This window comes from Tupaia chinensis, unplaced genomic scaffold, assembly GCF_000334495.1.
Source record: "Tupaia chinensis unplaced genomic scaffold, TupChi_1.0 Scaffold139757_1, whole genome shotgun sequence".
Taxonomy (NCBI): Eukaryota; Metazoa; Chordata; class Mammalia; order Scandentia; family Tupaiidae; genus Tupaia; species Tupaia belangeri.
The window spans coordinates 50,346-68,019 of record NW_006199637.1 but is presented as its reverse complement, the minus strand read 5'-3'; the positions used below and the strand labels follow the sequence as shown (position 1 = coordinate 68,019).

Here is a 17,674-nt window from a genome sequence, read left to right as displayed (position 1 = left end):
ATATGGCTTATTAACTGTTGATGATGACATGTATAGTATTCTCAACTGGATTGGTTTGAGAAGTATTTCATGATGGGCAAAGTATTTTTACAAGCAAAATGAGAAATAGCGATTGACTGTTTTAAAAAATAATTATAATAATAATAATAATGATTGGGGAAAACATAGAAAAGATATCGAATGTTGAAGCGGGGAGATTAATGTCTTTGTACTGACTGACTTGCATGGCATTCCCTTTTGAAAAAGCAATGTAATACACTATAAAGTTATATGTAATCCAATGTAATATAAAGAAGATTATGATGATAATAAAAAATAAAAAAAAAATGTGTGTGTGCAGTTTGCATTGGAACCTCATAGATAGCCATGCTGGTTTTAACACGTCCCTCTGCTCCAATCTTTTGTAACACTGTAGCTCCATGCTGGTTCTGTGGGCTTGTGCTCTTTCAGAACACCACCAAAGATCCAGAAGCACTGAGCCCAGCTTATTCCAACCTACTTCTTAGCCTTGCCCAACTTTCACACAGCCAAATGCCTTTACATATTCCCTCTGGGCACTGCAGAGACCTTAACAGCTAAAGAAAGAAGACCTATTGGGCAAGGCACCGGGAGCTGAGTCATCAGATGTCCCTCCTGTAGGAGATGCCATTAGACTTCAGCGAAAGCCTGAATTGTACTAATTCGTTGTTGGTCCACTTTTTCTTGGTGACTCATATCAATGGTTTGTACCATGGGTCAGTTAAGAGTTATTGAGCTCTAGGCTTGCAATACCATGACATGCTCTTTGGATGTTTGGAGTATTAGAATTAATACATTTTTGATTTTCCATTAGGTCCCAGGCACTGTGTCAGGTAAGGCATATTCTATCTTGTTTAATCTTCAGGTATACCTGGGGATAGGTAATTACTATTTTCATCTCGCACCTAAATTATCTAGTACTTTAAGGTGTAATGGACACATAGCAACCAAAAGACTCAGGAATCAAATCCAGATTTTCCTTATCTAATTCCTAACTTCCTTCCACTGTCCATGCTACTCTGTGCCTTATTTTGCTCTCTGTTGCACTTTTTGGCCAATTCACTTGTTATGGCTTCTACAGGAGAAAGAAACATAGACTGAAAGTGAGGTTTAAATGTTTGAATTCTGCTGTCAGCTGTTTCAGGGAAATGAAGAGGGTGTGGAAGAAGTGGTGGTTTAAAGCCAATGTCTAAACCGATATTACTTTTATCATCTCTGCAATTAATTTAATCTGAGTCTACCCTGCTGGCCTTGCAGCCACAGATTTTAAGGAATGATTCCAGAGAGGTCTTAGCAGCCTAAAGAGGAAATGGCTTCCCTAAACCCCTTGTTTGTCACCAGCTGGAGCATCAGTCTCATTAATAACTGGGGCTTAATCCTCCACGTTCAAAGAGACTCCTAATACCCAAAACAATATTTTTTTAAATTATCCAGGCAGGGTGGTAATTGCATATTGAATACTAAGAATGATTTAAAACTAATAAATATTTTTGGAACTTCCTTAAACATTTTAATGAATTAAAAGTTATGAAATATTTATAAGTAGTAACAACACCATTTAGTACCATTAATAAAATAAATACATTAGTCAGAGAATGAAATTTATTACTATTTTACTACTAGACATCACTGTCAATGACTGAATATTGCTCCAAATTACTTGTAAAACAGACCAATTATTTTAGTGTGATTAATCTTTTCAATTATTTCTTTTATGTAGTTGTAATTTGAAAATAATTTTCTTCAAAGTACAATGACCTCAGCAAGCACGTTCCTTGTTTATTTAGATCTAAAAACCTTTTGTGTGTACCCCCATTTCCAGGCAAGTTCAAAGATTAAATTTAAAATAGTTGCCCAAGCAATTATTATTGTTCCCAAGCACTTTGTGGGGCAATTTTAATTGGCTTTATTACTGATTATGAATAAGCCATTCAAAAGGAAGGATGTCTGCCAACAGAAGCTATGCACAAATGGAAAAAGGAGGGGCCAATCCATTTCTTCTCTGGTTCCACTTGCTCTGGCCTGGCTGTTTTGGCTTCTAGTACATCTGGAGGAAAGCAGTGTGATAAGCTTACCAAAGACTTCCCCAGCCTCCAGCCATCCCTATAGAATTAAACAGTATTTATTACTCTTGGAGTGGCACAAAGGATCTGCACCCAGTCACAAAGGTAGCAAGCAACTTTAGGAGTGCTAAAATCATAGATTGTTGGGAGAAGAGGAGTAGCCACTTTTAAAATCAGAAATCAGATCTGAGTTATTGGAATTTCTACTGAAAAGGGAGTACCCTTGCTTCCTCTCAATGGCTCAGACAAAGCATAGATGGAAAGTCGAGTATGAATCTGGAAACATATTCTGGGACAGTTGTGCAATATCATTCAGCTCTGGTTCTAGAAGGAGAAAATTCAGTTTAGTCAAGGGATGCCAGAGAGAGGATGATAATATTTATTGTGCCAGGCACTGTGATAGGGGTTCTACACATATTTGTTTTAATTTCTCAACAAGCCTGTCATTACATATTTGCTGGTGAGAAAATGACAACTCAGATTCAGGAAACTCTTGCAAGCTCAGAAAGGTGGTGAGTGGTGGGGCTGGAATTTCACAACTCATTCAGTCTGATCCTAAAGCTTGTATGTAATGTAATCTCTCTCTTACATTGGAATAAGCAAATCTTTATTGTGTACTTAACATGAAAAAAAGCACACTTAGTTGCTAATTGGGAGAGAGGAAAAAAAAGAGTCTTTGATTCTAGGAACTAAGAATCTATTAAGCGAGACACATAAATAACTCTGAAGAGAAGTAGACTGTTTTAAAATAGCAATACATGGAAACCTAATTTTGAGCTGAGACTGCTTAGAGAGGGTATTTGAGCTGAGATTTGAAAGAAGCTCAAATACTTTGAAAGACAGAGAGCACACCTCGGGGGGGCAGAGTGGGAACAAAAGCTCTAGCTGGAAAACTGTTTGGAGAATGTGAATGGATCTCAGTAGTTAGATCAAATCATATTTTAATGGTTATCTTTTAAATGGTTCAGTTCACAGATAAATTAAGGTCAAGAGATTTTGGAAATAGGGAATTAGGAAGGAGAATGTTTTGAAAATGGGGTTTGCCATCCATCCGTCTGGAGTTAAGCATGAGAACTAAGTGAGAATAAGGTTGTGGGTTCCATTTCTGTGTGGTCATTTCCAAGCAATAGACCACACTATTGCCTGGTTGATTCAGTCCCTTAAAGTGACCAGCCCAGGTGGGGTGGTGGCACCTCTCAAGTTGGCATTGTATGATTCTAATCACCTACTTGGCATTTGGTCATTAATGAACATCACAAAGCTTTGCAGGAGAGGAAAGGGGAGGCAATTTGTTTCTGTGAATGGTACTTTCTCCACAAGAAATGGAGTGGTGTCAGGGGAGCATCTTAGCTTTATGAGCCTTCAGGCAAGGTCAGGCCAGGTTAGGTAGCTCACAGCATCTTGTATAACACACCACAGCTGCCTTCTCATTGACCCTCATGATGGGATCACTTTCAGGACAACCATTGACATATGGTTATTCCTATTTTAAATGAAAAAAGATCAGTGTGCCAATTCTGGGGAAGACCTTTAATAGCCCTTTGCTCCTTCTGGCTTCTCTATGGCAAATAAAAGGTGGAAGCGACCTAAATCATGATTGCTGGTTCAGAGCTCATCTGTGGTCTTTCTGAGAAAGGAGCATAGGAACTAGTTTGTAGGAAGACACCCCTATGAATGGAGCATGTATCTGCTAACTCTGGTGCAAATGAAATACAGGCAGGTATGCCCTCTGGGGAGCAGTTTCTGTGCAAAGCAGAATGGAAATCTTAAAGCCACCACACCAAAATTCAGTCCAAGACAGAAACAAGTTTACATCAGCATCAGGATGCATTCACTTTAGTATTTGTGTGGTACGTCAAATAAATGGGTGGATGTGTGAGTGAATGGATAAATGAGTCTATTACAAGGAGAGTTTTCTGCTGGCAGTCCCAGCACAGAGTGAGGATCCGGCTGAGGTGTTGTTTGCTGTTGGAAAGAAAATGTCTTGTTCAGGCCAGGCTGCCAGGAACCCAGAAAGTAATCCCTTATTTTATCCAGGGGGATTTTACAGCCTAATTTAGAGGCTGATTGGTTCCACATGGCTGACTAGAGATTAGAATCTGTTTGTTCAGCTTCTCTCATTTCCTCTTGTCCTCTCTTACCCTCAGAGGATATCTACCACTGGCCATCATTGTTTGGTGGAGTAGGAGGACAGAGGGGACCACCTGAGAGATGCCATCCAGTTTTTACTGGAATCATTCATAGTAGCTCCTTATCCAGCACTTCAAAGCAGGACTTACCAGGAGGAAAATCTGCCCTGTGAAAATGGCCCATATTCAAAATATAACCGCTTTGGCTTAGTCATAATCTTTTACAGAAGGTATAGTTAATGTAGCTACTGTTGGCTTTCATATTTTAAGTACAGAACCATGGAATCAAAAAAGGCTGAGGTTGGTAGTAGAAGAGTTGAAAATTTAGATTATCCAGTTGTTCTCAAACTCTTTTTTAAGAAGCCCATTGTGAAGGGATGTCAAAGGCAGGTGAGTTCTAGCCCCCCACCCTGATTACCTAAGGTATCTCTATTTGTATAGTTTTACGTACTGGACTTCTATGTAAGATTTTGTATGAATTAAGGGTTCAGCCTTAATTCAGTTTAAACACCTTTATTTTAGCCCCAGAGAGGATAAGATATTTGTGCACCTCCAACTCTTTGGGGATATGTGTTTCAAAGTATCTGTGGTAGTGGGACTGCATTTAATGCCTTGGGTTCTCCCTGCCTGGTCTAGGGAAGTCAATGAAATAACTGCTCATGGTTGACATGAGTACTCTGACACCCTCTCTAATGAACCAATTAGAGGTAACATGTATGAAAGTGTCTCCATAGGATAGGGCACCAAGATTATTTCTCGTTGAGGAACTGTTAGAGAGCTGAGTACAGCTCTAGCCTGGGAAATATCAGATGTGGTTTTTTATAAATTCAAGAAAAAGAAGAGGAACTATGATGGTTTATGGCAATAAAATATAATTAGGCTCACATAGGAGCCATGTGTAGCTTCTTGTGTCTCCTGGGTGGGTTCTCTTGCAAGTCCTTGTTTTCATGTTAACCAGTGGGCAGTGGTCCATCTCAATTGCCTTTGACCAATCTGGGCAAAGAGAAGGAAATACTGAATTGGTTTCTTAGAAAAATTGAGACGATAACCATAAAGTGCAGGTAGAAAGCACATCATGCTTGTCAGTAAGTTAGTATGTCAAATTTCAAGGAAAATTGGTTGGTCTTTAGTCATTCACTTTTCACTGGTGAGAGAAGTGAATTGAATGCTTTCTGGGTTGTCTTGCAGCAGTGACCTTCCACAGGAAACAACCAGGTGTGAGGGCTAACAACATGGAGTCTGGAGTCAGATGACCTCCACTCCAATATCAGCTATACGATGGGGAAATTACTTAGGTCTCTATGCCTTGAGTTCCTCATCCATGTATTGTGATGGCAACAATAGTACACACCTCACAGCATTGTTGTAAGGATTAAATGAGGTAATATATGCTACACTTTTGAATAGGGCCTGGCTCATGGAAGTGCTACGTGAGTGAGTTCAGTTTTGCACATTTTCATGAGCTGCTCAGAGACACACTGATATTTTTCAAATCCTTCTCAGAAACTAGTCCCACCCATACTGTACTGCTCTACGCTGTCTGCTGAAAAAGAGTTTTGTGAATGGACACATTTTTGTGAATGAATAAGTTTTTGTTCTCTGGGAGACCAGGCCTGGGACTCTGAGGGCTGGTGCCTCCCTTGTCTGTACTGAATATACAAACTGCTTTTTCCACAGATTTTTTTTTTCAGGTTTTTGGGGGAGAAAAATCTATTTCAAACAATTTCCTCTCACAGCTACTTTCTTTTGAAGTAGTAGGGTAATAGCCCAAAGCTATAAAAGTAGGAGCAGCATTTATCAATTGATTGATTAACCAGTCAGTCAACAAGTATTTATGTGGTGTTTCCTATGTGTTTAGCACTTTGTTAACTGCTCCCTGGAGAAATAGAAAATATATAAGACAAGGTTTCGGACCTCAAGTTAGGGTCCTGAAATGGCTCACTGGAAAATGATTACAAAACAGCTACAAAATTTAGATGGCAGAGAGCAAAGTCTTTCAAGCAGAATTTCTGTAGCTGCAAATGATGTTTCCTTGCCTCAGGAAATGAATGTGGTGGTCTGGTCCAGGCTCCATATTTCACTACTTTCTAATGTGGGAGGCAATAAGAAATTACCAACATCTCACAGAAGTCCCTTTCCTTGGGAAGAAAATATTGAGAATTGTCTGGCACTGTGTAAAGGGGTAATGGTATCAGGGAAACCAGCTAACCACTGCCAAATCTAAGCTTACCTATATGAAGAATATAGGAATAGGATACACAGCCAAGAAAATGAAGTCTGAAGGGTAAGTTCAATACAGTAATAGTAAACATCAAGACAGCAACAGATATTCTAGAGTATGAGGCATCAGTAAGCTCAGGGTTCTGACCATTTGAATATAGGAATAAAAGGAATAGGAAGAGTCAAAGATGATGCCAAGGTTTTCACTAATAAATAAAATCTCTCTATATACATTCTACAAATACAGTGAAGTATAGTAGACAGAAACACCAGCTTTGTGGTCAGACCAACTTGGGATCGAGTTTAGTGAGTTGGTAAGTTTTGAAAGTTTGAAGTAAGTTTTGAAGTTCTGTGAGCTTCAGTTTCCTCATTTATAAGATGAGGCCAATAGTCCCTGCCTTATAGCATGAGAGTGAAGCTTTTGTGTGGTAACACATGCAAAGGGATTGACACTTTGCCTTTGTACATGACAAGTGCTAGCCTCTATTTGCTGCTATTAGCTCATATTAACAGAGCTCCTATATTCACTGTGATAGGTGTAAGGATTTAGAGAGGCAATAGTTATGGCCTCTGTCCTGATCATACCCACAGATGAATATCATCTCCTACGGGGAGATATTGTCCCAGCATCCCCTGTGAGGTTTCTCCAGGTTTACTTAAGACACTTCTTTCCACGTGGGCCAAGGAAGGGCTGTCGAGTCCTACAGTTAAGTTGTCACTCATGCTCTGTAAGTGCCTCATCATAAGGGTACTAAGTTACTATGAGGCATCCCAGGGACCCTCCCATGGTCTTGGCTAGGGTTCCATGGTCTTGGCTAGTGAAAGACCATCATCCCTGTTGACTCCCTTCAAAGATATTCCTTCTTTCCCTTTCTCTTCTCTCTTTCATGACTTAACCTTTATGACTTAAGCAATAACCCACAAAAATGTAGACATTTGTCTATCTCAAATGTTTTTTTTTTTGGAGAGATTTTCACTGTAGGGCGCGTGCGCTCGCCAGACAGACAGAAAGAGACATAGAGACAGAAAGCGAGAAAACACCCCCCAGGGGGAATGGTCACGCCGCAATCCCTTCTCCTCCATTCTCCTCTCGGGATCTTGGGCACGCACGCACACGCGCCCGGCGTGAGTTTTAAGCCACCGGGTCCGGGACACGAACCACGGTCGACTATGTGGGAATCCAGCGACATAGCCATTACGCTAACTGCTGGTTCCCTCAAATGGGTTTTGAGTGTACCCCTAAAATAACTCTTTTCCTTTTTAATATGTGAATGTACTTTGTAAATGTACTTGAAATGTTTCTTTCTTACCTTTTTTTTTTTTTTTAAGAGAGAGATTTTTGCTATAGGGTGTGTGTACTTGCCAGAGAGACAGAGATTAAAAGTGAAAAATCACCTTTCAGAGGTGGCCATGCCACAATCCCTTCTCCTTCATTCTCCTTTCAGGACTTTTGGCATGCATACACATGTACCTGGAGTGAGTTTTAAGCTGCCGGGTCTGGGACTCAAACCGCAGTTGACTATGTGGGAGCTCAGCAATGTAGCCATTACGCCATCTGCTGGTCCCTTCTAGAACTCTTGACCAAGCCATCTTTCTTAGGAAATTAGAGTCAAACTTTTCTTCCCCATCTTCTAAGATAGTATGCTGCAAATGGAAACTTTCTGGATCATTAGAAAAAGTTTAAGGAGGTCAACTTCCTAGGTTTCATAAGGACTCAGAAGCGGACAAGGAGCAGGCCTCCTAAACTCTGCAATAGACTCATTGCAAATGCAATGAAGTTACAGAGGAAGAATTTTGCTGGTGAGAGAGAGTTTCAGGGTAAAGGAGGAAATGTCTGTGCAACTGGTTGGGATCCTTGATTTGAATGTGCAAAGAATTTTTGCAGCGCAAGACATTTTTGCAGGAGTATTTGTGTTGGATCTGATATCTAGAGTTTGTAGTCTCTTATTCCCTTCTCCTGATGTTGCTCAAATGAGATTAGGTCAATTCTGGGAACTGATACCTTCTCTCTGTCACATTCCTGTTAACTTGTTCCATTTCAACAGATGGCTTCTTTTGGACGGTACACAAACCCTTGACATCTGTGAGGATTGATGACGTCCAGAGACATTCATAAATCCCTAGTTCATGAGTGTGAAAACATTTGTACAAGCTTCTGGCTTGCTCCCAAACCACATGTTTTTTTGCACATTGCCTCATATCATAGGTTAACCACCTTTTCAACTTGAACTGAAGTTCAATCTATCACATTATGGTGGTTTTTTCTTTTCTCTACTCACAGACTAGTTTTGATTAAAACAACAACAACAACAAAATGCACTTTGTGAAAGTTCTTGTAAGGCCAGCAATGAATGAAGAGTCACAGTAGCTTAAGAAGCTGTATGGCCAGTGGGGCTTTCTGCCTAAGGGGAGTTCCATTCATATACCAGCTCCAAAAGACACAAGGTTCAAATTCAGATCTCTGTAAGTAACAGATGACTATGTGTTATAGGCTTTCATGGTTGCTCATGAATACTGTAGTCTAAATTGAGAATTTAGGTTTGGAAGTTCCAAAGGTGTCCTTCCTGTTCACACCTCATTCTTGGAACTCTCAGACCACAGTTTTGAAGTCACAGGCAAGAGAACCTTCTCCAGTGAATCTCTGGACAGAAGCAGGCACAGCAGGAGAATAGCTGATTTCAGGAGAGTTATTTGTTCCTGAAGATTTATATAATTTAGGCCCATCTCCTATATCCTCTAGGAAATAATAAAGGATATTTATAATTATGACCCTAGGTCTCCCAAAAAATCAAGGAAAGATGAACCTCATATATCCATTAACAGTTCCCTTCATCCTGCTTACCAATCAGACTTGAAGCAATGTTTAATGAAAGATGCATGTATAGTATGGCAATGAAAATAGGAATAGAAGATCAAAAAACCAGGTAAGAGGAAGAAAGAAAAGTATCAAAATACTACAGAGATATAATTAATGTGATAGAGTATTGTATTTAGTTCAGAGTTCCCTGGAAGGAAAAGTAAAAAGAAAATAACAGCAACAAATCATTCTTCAGGAGAGATATACCTTCTCTTTACGATAAATTCTGATGTAAATTCACAATATGGGATGTATGCAAAAGGAATTCAATGATAGTGAACCATGCCTCAGTAGTTTCCACTAAATAAAACCACTAATAAAAATTTCACATATAACCATTTACCATGTTGTGTTTTCATAGTATTTTAAATAGTCATTAAGAGACTTGGTTGCCAATTCTACCTTAGGAAAAAAAGTAAAATAATAATTATCAGTAAATTTGAAGGAAGGTATGGAGAGGGTAGAGATACAGGTAAAACAAACATGGCAGAATGCTGATAACTGTCAAATTGGGTTGAGGGTACATGGAGATCCGTTGCACTACTTTTTTTTCTTGCTTTGTCACAATTCTCCTATCTTAGCCTCCTGAGCACTTGGGACTATAATCATATACATCTGGCTTTTAGGGTGGGCTGGGAACCAAATCCAGGCCTCTTGGGTGACCTTAGCCTCATACTTTACCAGCACACCAATGCAGTATTTATTGCACTAGTTTATTTACTTTGTATACTTTTATAATTTCCATGATAAGCTATTAAATTAAAAAAAAAAAAAAAAACAGTTGAAAGCATTTGGCAGCCAGGAAAGTCAAGCTAATGTGTTATCTAACAAAGACTATATGTTGTTTGATGATGTTTTAAGTTAAGTAGATACAATTTTATATTGGATCTTTTGAAATAAGTTATGTGGGCTATGGAGCACTTGGTATTATAGACTTTTCTATATAATTATGAACATTCCCAGCTGAGCATAATTGCAGATTACTGATACACCTAAGACAACAGACAAGAGTAGAGGGGAAAGCCAGATTCAGATACCTTCACTGCAGTTCTTGAGGGCAAAGAAGTCCACTGCAGACAAGCTTCGGTTTCCACTTGAGATATACTCCAGGGCCACACGGAATGGGTTCTCTGGGCGCCCAATTCTTCCTTGCAGCACTGTCCAGCTGGTTGCATTGGGAAGCAGAGAATAAAAGCATAGAAAAATAGTGATGAGAAGCAACCTTAACCTGCAGAGAGAGATGCCCTTGCAGCAACTTCAGGGCTACACGGAACTTTTCATAAGCAGTAGGAGATGGAACCCTAAGTGTCACTGAGGACAGTGGCCCTGACAGCAACACACCAACATTTGTTTCCTTCTTGTCCAGCTAACATAGAGATCCGATTCTCAAGCCCAATCTGGTCCTTGGAATTTTTTCTGCCATATTCTTTAAAGACAATTGAAGATTTTTGGGCTATTTAAGTAACTAGTCTAAAAATGAAAAAAAGTACATAACTTTAGAAGCCTTGCAGCAGAGTCAAGAAAAAGTCTTCAAAATATTTATCAGTCTATTCACAATTATCTGGAAAAAAAAAATGGTTGTTTTTTGGAATTGTATCTGCTACCAAAGTCTTAGAACCTTCAGGTTTGCTATATAGTTATTTAAGGAATGCTCACAAGAGCTATTTATTTACTGTGGGAAAATTAAAGTGCATCGAAGCATGTATTTTGGGGGTAAAAGTTATCTAAGATTGACATGAACTTGGCAAAAAAAGGTCAAACAGAAGATGGAGGCAGGTCAAATGGTGAGCTCTGCAACTACCTACAATCAAGGACACTGACACTGTCGGAGAACACAGAATAAGCCAAATGAACATTTTCACACCTTCCTCATGCTAGCAACCTCTTGCAATAGCCTCTGTCACTGATTGGAACACTAAATTTACTTCCTAACATTGATTAACACACACACACACTCACACACACATATACACTTATTTATTTTGACAATTTTGTGTACAAAATAAAAATTATCTGGACTTTTCTTTCTTCTTCTTCTTTTTAAAAATTTATTCATTTACTTCTGTCTTGATTGAGACAGAGAGAGAGAGAGAGAGAGAGAGAGAGAGAGAGAGAGAGAGAGAGAAAGTGAGAAAGTAAGCTTCCAGGTACAGGACTTGAACTTCGGTTGGCCATGTGGGAATCCAAGACCCTTAACCACCACACCACCTGCTGGCCCTATCTGGACTATTTTATATTTTCTTTATTTAAAAAAAAATTTAGGGAATAGTAGATGGCATAATGGTTATGTTGATGGACTCCCATGTAGTTGATTACGATTTGAGTCCCAGACTCAGTGGCTTAAAACTCAAGCTGGGTGCATGTGCATGCATGCCCAAAATCTTGAGAGGAGAATAGAAGAGAAGGGACTGTGGTGTGGTCATCCTATGGGAGGGGGGGGGCTGATTTCTTGCTTTCTTCCTCTCTTTCTCTCCAGCAAGCATGTGTGCCTTATAGCAAAATTTTCTCTTAAATATTTTTTATTCAGTTATAATTGATGTCTAATAAATTTCATATATTAAAGGTGCATAATTTGGGGCCAGCAGGTAGCACTGGATTCCCATATGGCTGACCATGGGTCAAGTCCCAGACCCATTGGCTTGAAAATCATGCCAGGTGCAAGTGTGCATGCCCAAAATCTCTAGAGGAGAATGGAGAAGGAATGGCAGGGTGGCCATCCCCCCAAGGGGTGATTTTTTGTTTTCCCTTTTGCTGATCCTTTTCCTGTCTCTGGTGAGTGTGTGAGCCCTATGACAAAAACCTAAAAAAGAAAAGAAAAGGACATAATTTGATGAATGAAAGTGGATATGTTTGTGGTTTTTGATTTATATATACAATGATGAAATTGTCACTATATTTAAAAACTTTTTTTTTAACCACTAGGCTTGGTCTAAATATAATAATATAAGTTATAGTATAAAACTAGTTTTCTATTTGAAAATTTTTTAAAAATAACTTTTCTTTCCCCAGATAAAGTGATGTTTGCTATAATAAAAAAATTAAATTCTAACAATTTAGAAAAATCAGTAAAGAAAAGCAAAGAACACCACTGTCCAGTGATAACCGTGGTCACCTTAGTGAACCAACTTCAGGTATAATTTACATAAATGAGACCATCCCACATACGCTGCAATGAGATTACACTTGTTCATTCAATGGTATGTCATGAGACAATAAATATAGATTACATTATCATTTCAATGATTGCATTTTTAATGATTTCTGCATTGCCTCTGATTTTTTTTCTCTATCATGATCATGCTGAGACTCCGTATGCTTATCTAAATACTGTATTGCCTTAGGGCAATTTCCTAGAATCAGAATCCATGTGCATGTTCATTTAAAACAAAGGCATATTGTCAATCCTCCCACAGTGAATCAGGGGACCTATTTCTGCCTTTGCTGCTAACACCAAATCCTATCAGATCTATTCTATCTTTGCTAATTTTTGGTGCTGAAGGCATTGCCTAAAAGAATCCATGATCTATTTTAATAGTGCGCCCTAGATGGCTGTTTTGTATCTCTAGTCCCAGGCCTGTTGCAGGACATGCAGTGGGTGTCTGTTGAATGAAGGAAGTAGTTTGGTTCCCTGTCCAAGCTCCTCTGAGTTAATTCAGACCACCAGAGCTGGTTCTTCAGCCATTTAATAAAAGTGTATTAATTTTTTTTACAATAGATGCTGTAGAAGGGATTATTGCTACTGTAAAGTTTGCTCACTGTTACTGTACCCAGCAGGATTTCTACCTAAAATAAAACTGGTGCAATTGAAGAAAAAGGAGACCTTTTGGTTTAAATGTGGGAATAAATATTTCTTCAAAGAAAAATATTTGAAAAGAATATGTAAGCAAGGGGTTCTCAAGGAAACAAACAAACAGAGGGAGCAGAATTTTTTTTGTTCTTCTGAAAAGTAAGGACTTTATTTTTGGAGAAAGATGGTGGTAAAAGGCATAAGTATTCATATTCTGCCCAAAGTGTAGCTCTCTGCTCTGAGGAATGATGGATTTTAATTCCAGGTACACAGTGGCCCTTGACAATGATTTCCATTTCTATATTGGCACTAGCCCTCTGGATAAATGTGTCAAGAGTTTTAGGAATTAGTTTCTGAGTTACTGATGCAATAACTTTTGTCTGAAATTCTCTGGCCTCCCATAGTTTACTGCTGCAACTTTAATAACTTTCAGAGCAGTTGCCAAACATGTATTTTATATCCAGGGAAGTTGGGACCAGAAAAGGGCAAGCTTATACCAAGGGTCAGATTTGTTTAAGAGACAACCAAAAACCCAGTGAAAAACAAATCTAAGCTCTCTTCCCTGTCTACCTTCATTTTCTTTGCTTCCACCCCACTGGTCTTGAAACTAGCTCATTAGGGTCCTGCTTTCCTTGCTTGGTGGGTGGCAACTCTACTTATGTTTGCAAGGGGGAAAATTATACTCTGACCTGGAGCCTCCTAGAAACAAATATGCAGCTGTACCCATGTGCTGGGGATTTGTGACCATCTTAGCACTAGTGATTCAATCAATCAAACTGACAGTGTGGGATGTCCATCGGATTTTAGGAAACCAGAGGACTATATGGACAGCCTGTCACAACCCATTATCTTCCACGTGTCCCCCTGGAGCTCTTTAGTTCCAGCTCTGGCTCTGCCCCTTGTTTGCTTGATGACATTGAAAAGGTACTTTTCTCCAAATGTCTGAAAGTTGAGTGATTTCTGATTAATTGCATTCTCAACCAGAGGAAATAGCTCTGAAACTGCATGAATTTTCTGAGATAAACACTGACCACTCATTTTCTTTTCCTAAGTAACTACATCATAATGAATAAATTTGGGTTCATAAAATAAAATAAAATAGGAGAATTGCTTTGTGAATGTCAAGATTCATTTCTCACCTAGAGGCTAGAAGTAGTATGTGGAAAGGGCAATAAATTGGGAACTGAGTTCTAGATTCCAGTTCTGTATTTGAATGGGCTGGGAAAATTCTTGAACCTCTTTGAATTTTAGTTTTTTCATTAGCAAAATATAGACATTGGGATAAATAAGTTCTCTAAGGCCCTTTATTTATTTAAAAGAATTATTTAATTTTATTTCTTCTTATTATTATTTAAGTCACCAGAGAAAGAGACAGAGCCGGGGGTGGGGAAAATGAGAAAGCAAGTTACTAGGTCTGGGACTTGAATCACAGTCGGCCATGTGGGAGTCCAGTGTCTTAACTACCATGCCACCTGCTGGTCCTCTGAGACCCTTTATTGATCTGATGTCTACCCTTCTCTAGCAGATTGTAAAAGTCCTAGTGAATAACCATTTTCGGAAAGCTGCAATTGACAAATAATACCATACAGAGGTGGGAGAAGAGTGATTAGTCACAGAATCACAGATCTATTTCTGAAAAGAGACTCCATTCCACTTGTCTTGGAGAAATGGAGACTTTCCCATGGTCACACATTGAGTTATTTTCAGACTTAATATTAAAATAAAGTTTGTATTGCTCTAAGAATACAAAAACAAGAGACAATACAATCTATGGGTCAGCCTGTATAATCAGTTGCATTTCATATTACTAAAATCACAGAGATAGAGAAAGATATGTTTACTTAGCATTGCTGGAGAGATTGCTGGTCTAGGTTTTAAGGATAGACATACCAGCCAGACAATGAAATACACACACACATACACACACACACACACACACACACACACACACACACACACACACACACACACACACACACACACACACACACAGACACGCATCTTAAGTTCTGACACGGAAACTAAAGAATCTCCAGGGCTTACACCGTTCCATGTGAGGTTTAGTCTCTACATGTTTAAGGGAAACTGTCTAGCATGTCTGATATGAGGCAAGCTGTTGATGAGATTGAAGGGTTGGTAGCCACGCCTCAAGAGGGTGAAGGCACCAAGTTGTTTTAAGCTCGGAATGAAGGGACACTTTTGACAGCATGTGAGGGCCGTGATGGTAGCTGACAAGACAGAGAGCCTGTCTTATTTTGCTCTTGTACAATATCCCAACAGACTCAGTGTTGATGTAGGATGGATCACAAAGTGAGCCCTCACACCCTACTAGCTATGCAATAAAATGCCTTTCTGATGTGGTTTTAACAAGGTCTAGATCCAGTTTTCAGCTCTACTGTCTACTAGCTAAATGATCTTAGGTAAGTGGTTGAGCTCTGACCTTCAGTTTCCTTATTTTTAAGATAAAGGTCTTAATGCCAAGTTTGCTGAATTTTTGTGAGGATTTGTGAGAAGGATGTATGCAAAGTAAGTAGTATAATTCTCAGCACACAGAAAGGGCTCAGTAATGGGAACTAGACTTACAAAAGACCATAGCTTTCCTCATGGGATGGCACGAGCACATGCAAATACCTGCATCTCAACTCATTTATGAGATACAAGAAGGAAAGGAATATAGGTAAAAGAGGGAGAGAAAGGCATTTACAATTTATTAATAGCAGTGACCGTATCTATTGAAACAAAAAGAGGTTGTTAGTTAAATGAATGTTCATCTGATAAACACAACCCATGAGATCATGTTGGTACATTCCTACAAAAAGATATATTAGGGTTGGACTATGAGAGATGATCAACATTCTTCTCAGAACCCTTCAAAGGCACCCACCTCACTTAGATTAAAAGCCTCTTCTTTACTCTTGCACCTTCCTATAGCACATGAAAAGATGTCTTGTGTCTAGTTCTTGGTTATACTTTGTCGATTTGTGTTCTGTTTCTTGGGTATTTACTGGTGTGTTGTTGCACACTAAAGTATTAGATGCTCTGGGGATACTAAGGGTTTAGGATGTAGTTTTTGCAGACTGATGAAAAACTACAGACTGGTGAAAAACTACAAAAATAAGTACCAGACTGGTGAAAAACTAAAAAAATATGTACCAGAATTTGTACAGAATGGCATACACAAGAGCTAAATGAAGGTCACAAACACTACGTTGACACATAGCAAAGCATATCAAAGTTTGGGTGATTAGGATAGGTGTATCTTGGGGATGGGTTGTGAAGAGGGGGTGGGAATTGGGAGAAGGGCTACATAGAGACTGGAATGAACATGTGAACAGAGGCTGCAAACATAATGTGTTCAGAGAACAGGTGGTCCAAGTTGGCAGGTCAATGCTTTTCATTCATTTCTACAGGAAGAGCCATCATTGTGTCTCCAGTGACTTGCAGATTATAGAGGCCTCACAGATATTTGTTGAATGAGAGGACAAATACATAAAGCGATTTCCATTAAGTCAGAAAATATTATGATATTCTTGGCCAAAATGTATGTGGCAGTGGAACTGAGTTAATTTTAAAAGTCAATGAACTGATATTAGCTGACATCTATTCAAGTGTTAATGATGCCATCCCTGTTAAGAGGAACATAAGGATTGGGGAAGTTTGGGAATTGCAGGAAGGAGGTAGTCGTGCCATGTGGTTCATCATGTACTTCTTGTTCTACCCTTTCCCAAAAGATAATCTGAAGCAATCAGAGAATAACAGTAGTCAAGACCTGGAGTATACTTGAGTTCTTAACTAGTGGAATTCCCCTCTGAAGCATAAATGTTCTCTGTAATGGAGGTCCGACTTGGGTCAAGTCCATATGAATGTTGCTTATAGCAACCTGTAATAATAGCAGCACTAATAACATTATCACTGTCTTAAGTCTATGAGCATTGCTATAACAAAATACCAGAGACTGGGTGATTTATAATTAAAAGAGGCTTATTTGGCTCATGATTCTGGAGGCTAGAAAGTCCAAAGGCATGGGGCTGCCATCTGGCCAGCCTCTGGTGCTACATTATAACACGGCTGAGAGAAGTGGAAAGGAAAGCAGGTGCGAGGAAAGAGAGACATGCCAGTGGCAGACTAGCCTTGAAACACTTTGCTCTCAAGGGAACTAATTAGGAAATACAGATATGGCCCTATGTCCCAAACTTGGCTCACTAGGCCCCATCTCCCAACACTGCAGCAATGGGTGTCAAGTTATAGCATAAGTTTTTGTGAGGACACTCAAAACACAGTAACAGCAGTTAACATTTATTGAAGGCCTACCTTATGCTCTCTGTACAGCAGAGTTTTAACCCCAGGCCAGTGTGACTTCATAATCTTTATGAAGACCATTTTATACTGTCCTTTTAAGATTCTTGAAGTTCATATTGCCTTCCTGAGACTTTGCTTCAATTTCTGGCCCTGGTGAAGGGTCCTGAAGCTAAAATGTGGCTATCCTCATGCTCTGTATTAGTCATGAGAATCAAGTCATTCAGGCAGCGACTAACTCCTTGGCAGAGATAGCCAAACTCATGGGTTAGGTCTAGGATGACAGAAGCTACCTAAATCAGAC

General features: G+C 39.3%; 1 protein-coding gene across 1 annotated transcript in view; it reads right to left on the bottom strand.

Moving 5' to 3' along the window:
* ALK (ALK receptor tyrosine kinase) overlaps window positions 1-10,444 on the bottom strand; it is a 216,418-nt gene extending 205,974 nt beyond the window's left edge. The window contains 1 exon segment of the mRNA XM_027765802.1: window positions 10,325-10,444. The gene's annotated coding sequence lies outside the window, so the exon portion shown is untranslated.
* Window positions 10,445-17,674: the final 7,230 nt, after the last annotated feature.